General features: G+C 43.4%; 1 protein-coding gene across 1 annotated transcript in view; it reads left to right on the top strand.

The window, feature by feature from the left end:
* The first annotated feature begins 7064 nt into the window (after positions 1 to 7064).
* Positions 7065 to 9231, top strand: part of Raskol (Ras GTPase-activating protein raskol) — a 145286-nt gene continuing 143119 nt past the window's right edge. The window contains exon 1 of the mRNA XM_076899576.1: positions 7065 to 7238. The gene's annotated coding sequence lies outside the window, so the exon portion shown is untranslated. The remainder of the gene's footprint in view (positions 7239 to 9231) is intronic.

Genomic DNA, 9231 nt, shown 5'->3' with positions numbered 1-9231 from the left:
GCGCGCCGCGTATGAAAGTGAAAACCAGTTATTCTCTATCGTTTCGTCCCCTTCCCGTATTTGGTCACCGAATGAGATCGTCTTGGCGCGGTTGTTTTAGGGGCTCCGCCGATTTTTACACACCAGCTGCCGATTTCTTGCTCAACCCGCGCCGGAATCTTGCCCCGATCGATCGATCGATCGATCGATCGATCGTTAACGATTTTATGTATGTACGTGCGCCGGCTCTGCTCGCCATTCATTTCATTCTCGAGCGATCCATTCGGATGATAATTTTTGTTATTACCCGCTCGTAAACGTAATACGAAACAGTTCCTTCGTTGCGGTTACGAATTACTGTATTTCGAGCCGAATTTGTATAGAATATCTTGGTTTAGAAAAGTTGCAAATCTTTGTATTGCTTTTTCATTGGACGAAATGATAATCAGGAGAACATGTATGAGACAGCTAAGATAATATTTGAGTTGTTACAATGTTTTATTATTTTAATTTGTGGAGGTATTCCGCATACATATCTGCTCGTTATGCACGATAAATTATGCGCAAGCGAAATGAGAAATTTCGAATGTCATTGGAACAGAAGAGATCGGAACATATTTCACGTTTTTCGTAATTACAATCGCAACTACGATGGAGAAAATAAACGAAGGAAACGTTTAAACGTGAAAGCAAACCGTTTCGCGTTTCGCGATCTGATATATTCCCGTTTCTGCTCGACGATTCCTCTTGAGATTGTCGAACGCTCCTCGTACTTCCTATTATCCGTTAGATTCGCCGTGGTTTGAGATTACAGGATCGGATCGATTTATCGGGGCAAAGTATTGTGAGAGTCTCGACACGCGCAATAATGATATCGAGCAGCCGGAATCGGAGTCGGAATTATTCCTGCGATAAATTATGTTAAGCAGTGATAATGATAGAAATTGTGGCGCAGGAGCGGTACAGTTAGCGATAATTACGATGGTCGTTAAGATGAAGGCGAGAGATTAACTCGGACGATATTGTCGTTATTACTATTATTCGGATTAAATTCTTGTTTTACAGGATTCTTAGTTGCGCGTACGAGAGCCGTGTAGGGAGATGTATATCGACTACGTCGACGTTCCCACTTTCCTACTCTTTATAATAGATAATTAACTTTTTACCTCCGAGACGCGAGTAAATTGTAGCGCAAGAGAATTGTGAAAGTACGCAGTGGGCAATGTAACGAGCAGTTTTTAACACCATCCACTCATACTTTGCACACAACGCGTTCGAATTCTAACTACAAAACTGTTCGTTTCATTTGATCAGGATCTTTTATAGCCCACTATAGAATCATTTTTCCAACCATGTTATGTATCGTTGTTGTTGGTAATTTCGATATAAAAACATTCGATATCCACACCTTTTACCCATACATGTACATATAAACAAAATTGCATCCTTGCACTCGAGGACTTTAGAACGGAGTCGTTTAAAATTCTTCATCAAACTCGAGGACTCCCCGATGGAGACGATGCAAATAATTTCCAGAACGCGATATAAGGAGAAAAACAGATCGTAATAACTTCACTCATTCTGTTAGCAAATTATAAATGTTCGAATCAAGAGCTCACCTCGTCGAGCAAAGTTTCCTCTCATCCAGTCTCAATCTCGTTCTATATCGAGGCCAATTACAATTTTCTGTAACCGTTGAATATCCATCGCAATGTTTCGCAGAGAAAACGAACCGCGAACAGTAAAAATCTAGCAAAGGAAGAGAAGAGTAGACGAGAGGGAGCGAGAGAGAGAGAGAGCAGTTTCTTGCCACGCGCATCCGGACAAATGGACTGGTTCAGGAAGAGGGACGAGTTTATCACTGTACGGAGCAGATAAAGGGGGTATCGCGGTCGAACAACCTCGCACCTGTTTGCGCCGTGAATGATTAGGCGCTTTGGCGAAAGGGAACATTTCGCGTGGATCGCGTTCGAGGCGCGTCTGCACGGTTTTGTTGTTACACGTGCGTTCGAGCCATTCCTCCAGGGGACCTACTTACTTGCCTCCATCCGACGTGCAATTTATCATTCGACGGGGCCATTGTAGCCTATGATATATCATCGCCGGTTCTTTTCCCAGCCCCAGCCATTCAGAACGTGTTACACTCCGCGAATTCCGTCCCGTAACGCTGTTGCATTCGTTTCCAACGAATTATATCGCTATTAGCCCTTAACTAGTCGCGTCTGATTATAACGACGAGTCGCGATTCCTGTTTCCTAGCCGTTCTTATCCGCGCGCGGAAATTGTCAGTCGGACGACTCTTCAGCTACAAATCTTCGCGACGCGCGAACGTTTTATCGTATTTGGATAATTAGAAGCTGAATCGTTCGATTTAAAACGGGGATAGTTTTTGCGCGTCCGTTTGGAAAATAAACCGAGAGGAACTCGGAACGACGCGGACGAACATCGTCGTTAATGTCTTCCTGAACCGTCTGAAATCGATCAGACCGATCGTAAAGTCGCGCTCAGGATAAATAACGATCGTTAATGGCCAGGTTTTGGTAAACGTTACGTCAGCTTCGGAATCGAGTGCAATTTTATTACGCACGTCTGGACTCGCGCGAATTCGATCGCTAATCTTCGAAAGCGCCACTAAACTTCAATACGAGACCGTCATCGAGGGATGCGTCTTATAATTAAGAACAAATTTGGCACAGCTGGCGTTACTATTTTTTTTCATTTTGCTAAAGTTCAGCTATTTTTGACACGGACACCGTATATACAATTATTATTTTTAAACGTTATCTGGCTGACCTCCACTTTAACTTCTCGAAATCGTTTCCTTCGTTACTCGACATGACTCTACACGTGTCGCGCGTCACGCTAAGTAAGGGTTAACGAGGTATCGTTTAAGTTAATTCTATTTTAATACCATTCGAATTCGTTCGAATTCCACTCGCGGGTTCGTTTAATTTTGTTAGATGCTAATTCGTACTCCTGTCGTCTCGCCGCGTTTTTATTGGAATAGTTCGACGGTGCACCATCCAGCTCAGAAATAGACAGCTCCGTTTCGGCTCGCTTAGGTATCGTCGCTCCGATTCGAGACTCGAATTACCGATATCTCATCGAACAGGTACGATTAAGCGCGCGGGGAATTCGATTACGGGTTACGATCGTCGAGATAGATTCGCAGAAGTGTTCTCCATTCGCTCGAAGGGTAGAGAGACAAGGATGAATATCGCCAGTCGATGTACAAATTGTTTCTCGCGGTACATTTTGTACTTTACACGAGCGTTTATTTAAGCCTCGCTCGTCTTATTTGTCGTTCGTCTCGGTTCTAACAAGTATTACTTGTTGTCGAATAAAACGAGCCAACAATTTGCATTCGAAATTTAATTTCCATTAACTCCATGCCGACGTAACTTGTTCAACTTCCATATACATTTATGGTTTCGTACCTTTCCTTTAACCCTGGAGTTCTCTCATGCATGAAATCCCAGCCGTGACATTTGGGACGCTGGCATTGATCACGAGCAGACACTGAATCTCAACAAAAATTTCTTCTCACGTAGTTACAATTTTCTACAATCTCGCTCGAAAAATCATTCGAACCTAATTCCTACTATTTCAATCAAGTTTTAGAACCACCTTAGTGCCTCGGAGTTCCCTTTCATGTATCATCCCGTTGAACAAACCCGGCTGTGATTGTACGCAAAAGATTACAAGCCCAGAGCCAGGAGGCGCGTCGAGCACGCTTGATCCAACGGACGCAAGCGGTTCGTCCAGCACCGCGAGTATTAATTCCGACGAGAGTCGAGAGTCAAGCAACTTCGTTACTCTCGAAACATCAAAGATCGCGGATCGACGACAGAACCGACGCAATCGCGTCGGCTGGTCGGTGTCCCCTGAATCACGCTCGATTCACTAGCCGCCCCCGCTTTCATTTTCGTCTGCCTCTCGATGGCGCGCACCGAAATAGACACCCTTCCGCCAGGGGTTCTCGAGAACGCAGACACCCAGAAGTGCCGTCCGATAAGTAAACCCGTCCGTGACACGGCTCTGTTCCCGCAGCATTTCTGCACCTGGTTTTCAGTACCCCCGGTGTCCTGTTCCTTGCTGCCCTCCTCGTACCGTGCGCGCCCTGTGTGGCGAGCGCATTTTTCCGCGCCAGGCTGCTCCGGGGCCTGCAGGTGCGACTGTTCTCCGCTCGCAGTATTTCAACTCGGCAGGTGCGATAGCCTGGACTTTTGCTCGATAAACTTGGGATTCGCTCCACGATAATGGCTCGTTTTATCAAGGAATCGTTTCCATCTTTCACCTTTTGTACAGCGCCGCGTCTGTTACCAGCTCTGTGCATATTCAACGCGTCTGTTGACCCCTGACGATGGAAGGCAACCGCGATGTTGTGGGGTTACGCGGGGACTGAAATGCTGGAAAGGACGCGATTTACGCGCGGAGAACACTTTCGATTTGTTCTGTACGAGTGTTCAGAATGTAGCGAGACATTGATGTTTATTATAAATAGAGAATATCTTGCACGATTGTTGGCTGGAGTTTTTATTCTCAAAACTGGATACAGAGTTTCTGTTTCAAAGGTAGAGTTTTGTAAGTGTTGACAGGGTCTCGTTGTATGTACAGTTGAGGGTAGAATGCGGTTAGGGAATTCTAGGGAGAAGCGTGTTAAGGAGATGTTGATTTTTTGAACGAACGTTATCAAGGACTTGTTTGCTGGGAAATTGCTGGGAGAGATTGAAAAGATAGCGAGATGGGAAAGCGATTACTCGAAGTTTAGGATTCGTGAACTCGTTCCAAGAGAAGCTATCTCGTGTTTGCGTCGAATATGGATGGCGGTCGGATGTTGAATCTTCTCTTGGTCTATCCTCTCGATGAGATAAAGGAGCGTGCTCTGGATTCTCGATTTTCGAGTCGTTACTGTGAGATCACGGCTGGATGGAGATGGTTCGCGGTAGAATTTTCGAGAGATCTCGCTTGGGATCGATTCGAAACGAGACGTTTTAGATCGGAACGCGCAATGTTGATTACTTTATTGAGATGCTCTTGCAGTAAACAACGAAGTTAATCAAGTAATCTCATAATATTCCTTTTGTAGAATTAATTTTTTTTCGTAGAAACAAAATATTTCAAACTTACGTGAACTGAAACGTTTCTCTTTTAGCAGGTGTTGCGTTTCGTTTCTGTGACCCACAATTGTTCTAGTTGCGTTAGTATTATTATATACAGTAAGAAATTTAATCGTATGATTGGAGATCATCGTATTTGTCGAATAAAAACTAAATGTCGCGCGAAGTTGTTAGATGAATGTTTAAAACCAGCGAAAAATTGATCTATTATTATAATATCGATCGATGCAACTGAGGTTTGCAATATTTCTAAAAAAAAGCATGCGTGCAAACATACTCAAACGATATAAATACCTAAAACCTTGTCGTTATTTAGAAACAATTTGGTAGATTTGTCAGAATAATTGAAACGAACATGGAGATTACCCGTTCTTCCGACTTAACCCTGACAAATTCGTCCTCCGCATTTAATAGCCTCCCATCGTCCAATTTCCAAACATTCACTCGACTCCCATTAAGCCGTACGAAGATCCCAAGTGTCATTTAAATAATCAATCCGCTCATTAACCTCGGCGAAACGAGTTTCGTCCGAGCGATGGATTTCGAACGCTTCGTCGACCGCTTTCAAATGCGTTCTGCATACGAGATACGTCCACAGACACAGACACGCGACATTAAACGCCATTAAACGGTATCCTTCTAATTTCAATCAGCGGTACAATAAGCAGCCGTTCGCGTACGCAGAATCTGCCGCCTCGCGAAGTTCCGTGACTCTCTGCAGTTGTTGCGCGTTGCATAAGAAGGCCACACCCAAAACAGATACGAAAATACGACGGATCGTCGACGGTGTTTTGCCAGCGAGATGTTTTTCAAGGCTAGGAAATGATGAAATCTGACAGAACCGGATCGAGCGATCAAGGATTTCGAAGCGGTGCAACGCGCAGCTGACCGATGACTCATCGTAGCCATTGTTGCGGTGCAAAAAGGACGCATTTCCGTGGTTTGTTTGTACACTCGGCCTTGATCTTCTCTTATGCAATCGTTCGAGAGTCACGAAACTCTGAATAGTCAGAAAAACAATGATTGCCCTCGTCAGGAGGGAAGGTGGTCGCGCAGAGCGTGTTCGTCCGTTGGAAAACTGATGCAGCCGTACGTGGTACGTCTCTCTTGAACACGGGAGGCGCTATAAAAATAGATTCGGCCCAGAAAGGTGATAAAACTGAAGCGGTGATAAAAACGAGGCTAATCTGAGTTTGTTTTCGAGTTACTGCCCGTTTTGTGTCGCAACAGCCCTCTCCACGACATCAAACGCCGCGAGTAATTAAGTATCCAGTTTACTTACGCGGAAGATTCTTCGATCCTGCGAAACGCTATCGGGCAGTTTAGTTGCGTCACGCGTAGGGCAGCAAAACGCGAATCGCTTCCCGAGGTGAAGCAATAATATACAATTATCCATATTTTCGCTGAACGTGATGAATTATTCAAACGGTGAAATGGCAGATTTGTTATGTAAGAATTCGCGGACGTAACGCCGCGTCGGATCTGCGCGTCTGGATGTAGCAAGATTCGCTGTTCGTCGTGCGAGTGACGTAAAGCAGGATGTAACTCGAAAACGTAGCCTTTTATCGGACATTTTCATAATTGTCCGAATACTTTTAATATCTTTCATCACGCTCTACTGGCATTCGTGCCGTTAACTCTAGGTCCACCAAAGAAATTCTCTAATTTATAAAAAAAAAAAAAATTACATTCAAGGATTGCGCCTTGGTTTTATATGTGTGTTAAGGAAAATGAAAACGGCGCTACGCAGACGATAAAATACTGTACAATAAGAATTAGAGGCATCTTAGTAAGACAGTTAGGCGTCGCGAACGCCTCGCATCAACCCTCCGCGCGCATCGCGCGCCAGAGGAGCGCAAACGAACCCTTTTGTCACCGACCCCAGTGTCGGAGGGGCACGGTCCCTCGAAACGGGCACGTAACGCGTATTAAAATTAACCGCTCTGCGTACACGATCCTCGTAGCATGGTCCATTCACCGGTGCAACGGCTTTGTGCGGGCGTGGAACGTCTCGAGCATACGCCGAGCGACCGTGCGGCTTCAAGGAGACGAAAAATAGTGGCCGGTGACGTGAAACGCCGCTGGCGAGGATCCTTGACTCGGAAACGCGGCTAAGGCGAGGCTACCGTCCACCAAGAGGTAAATTTTGCATTTTCTAATTGCGAGGCGTTCTCCAAAGCGACACGGCGATACCTGCGGCGAAATTCTGGGAAACTGATAAGGGTGTTTCGTGAGAACTTTTGTTTTTTTCCTTTTTTGCTTCCTGTTTCATTAGAATAGACAGGGAAAGAGGGTAATTTGAAAATTGCGAAACGGGAGGAGATAGTTTTTTTATATCATATAATCGAGTATTGTTGTGTTTGATCATTGATAAAATTGATTGATCGGGTCAGTGTTTTTGAATTTTCGATATTTTGCAAACTTCGATACAATAATTTTGATTTTTTATTTTTGGGGGTATGGAAGGATCTGTTTTGTAGACAAAACGTGAGAGACAATGGAATACTGATTTTCTTTGATACACTCGTGTGTTAGTGGGAGAGTAACGAACCAGTAATCTTCGCGTAAAACCGTGTAACGTTTGCTTCGTTTGCGCTGATTTAATTTACAGTGCAGTTTGTGGGTGTTGTAGCCTGTTGTGCCGTGATGTTGGTCATTTTAGAGCAGTTCACGTCGATTATGTATACGAATTAACTCTAATGTAATTGATAATGGTGGGTTTGATGATTGGATTCATTCTAAAACCTGTTACTGTGGCATTTAATTATTGAAATTAATCTAAATATTTTGCTGTGATTATTCCCGCTAACCACACACAGAGTTTCCAATTTCCTTTGCTGGCTTCGTACATTACGTGATGTAATATAATTAATTAATCAATAATTTCATATTTCCTTGATATTGCACAATAACTTTGAAAAGAACTAAAATGCAAAATAAACATTTTATCATTTTCTTTAATAGTATATTTCAGGCAAACGAAATCAATTGAATTGCATTATTATTTATCATTAATTTAAATTAATTACCAATAGTTCTAGGAGAGATCAATTACCTTCCTTACTTTATACAAAACCGATTGGAAAGAATTTTCCGCTTTCTAAAGTGCATCATAATTAAACCGTAATTCATTATTCTACTGTCTATTTTCTAGAATTTCAAATAAATTTTATAGTCCAACCGATCGCTTATTAAATATTCAGTAATACGGAAAAATAATTAGATCGAGCTTCGATACGAAGATACTGCTTGGAAACAAGTATCGATTATATCTTGCTGTTTAATATAGAGTAATGCAAAATAAGCAGCTTAGAAAGTTGCCTTAAACAGAAAATTTTCTATGCATACACAAAACTGACGATCAAATTTTGATCCAAGACTCGTAGTAATCGCTGAGTATCACCAGCTGCGCAGTCTACGAGGAACGCGAAACATTATTAAAAAATTCCTCTGGAATAGTCCATCTAGGATAAGTAGACAGCTTATCGTCCAACTTTCTTCTCCCGTGTACATACGTACACTGAATTGTCCAAGCGTGAAGTTGAACCGAAGAAATCTTGATTAAAGTTTCTCCGTAGGGTTATTAATTATTACACAGCCACGCGGTCCATTTCGAAAACTCATTTATCCCGTCGCTTTCTTCGCAGCGAAAGAAGGATTTCCGTTGCGCAAAGAACGTTACGCATCGAGATCAAACTTCTTTTCCTCGATATCGTAAGTAGTTACGCGTCAAGAAGAGCAACATTCCATTTCGATGTCTCTGCTGAAAAACTCCATCGATTCGCAAATAAGAAACATCTTCCTGATCCGAATGGCGAATTTGTCGGCTGTCGAGTCGTGCGAAAATTCAGCGAAAGACAGCAGTCAAAGGGACGGTATAAAGCTCTTGTGTTTCGCGAAAGCTCTCGATTTAAGCAGCTTACCAACGCCGCATCCCCAGCGCGAGCCGAGGTGATGGTAGATTTAAAATTTCCATTGACATAACGCGTTTCCACGGAATGGTAACGGCACCGCTGTAATCCCTTCTAATTTGCTATTCGCCCAGCGGTTAAAACTCCCTAGAATTACCCTCGAAATTTTCTCTGCCCTTACGAACGCGTTTAACCGGCGAGAAGTTCCGCGGAAACTTGTT

This window comes from Xylocopa sonorina, chromosome 8 (genome assembly GCF_050948175.1).
Source record: "Xylocopa sonorina isolate GNS202 chromosome 8, iyXylSono1_principal, whole genome shotgun sequence".
In the NCBI taxonomy this organism is placed as follows: Eukaryota; Metazoa; Arthropoda; class Insecta; order Hymenoptera; family Apidae; genus Xylocopa; species Xylocopa sonorina.
This window is presented reverse-complemented; position numbering and strand designations above follow the sequence as displayed.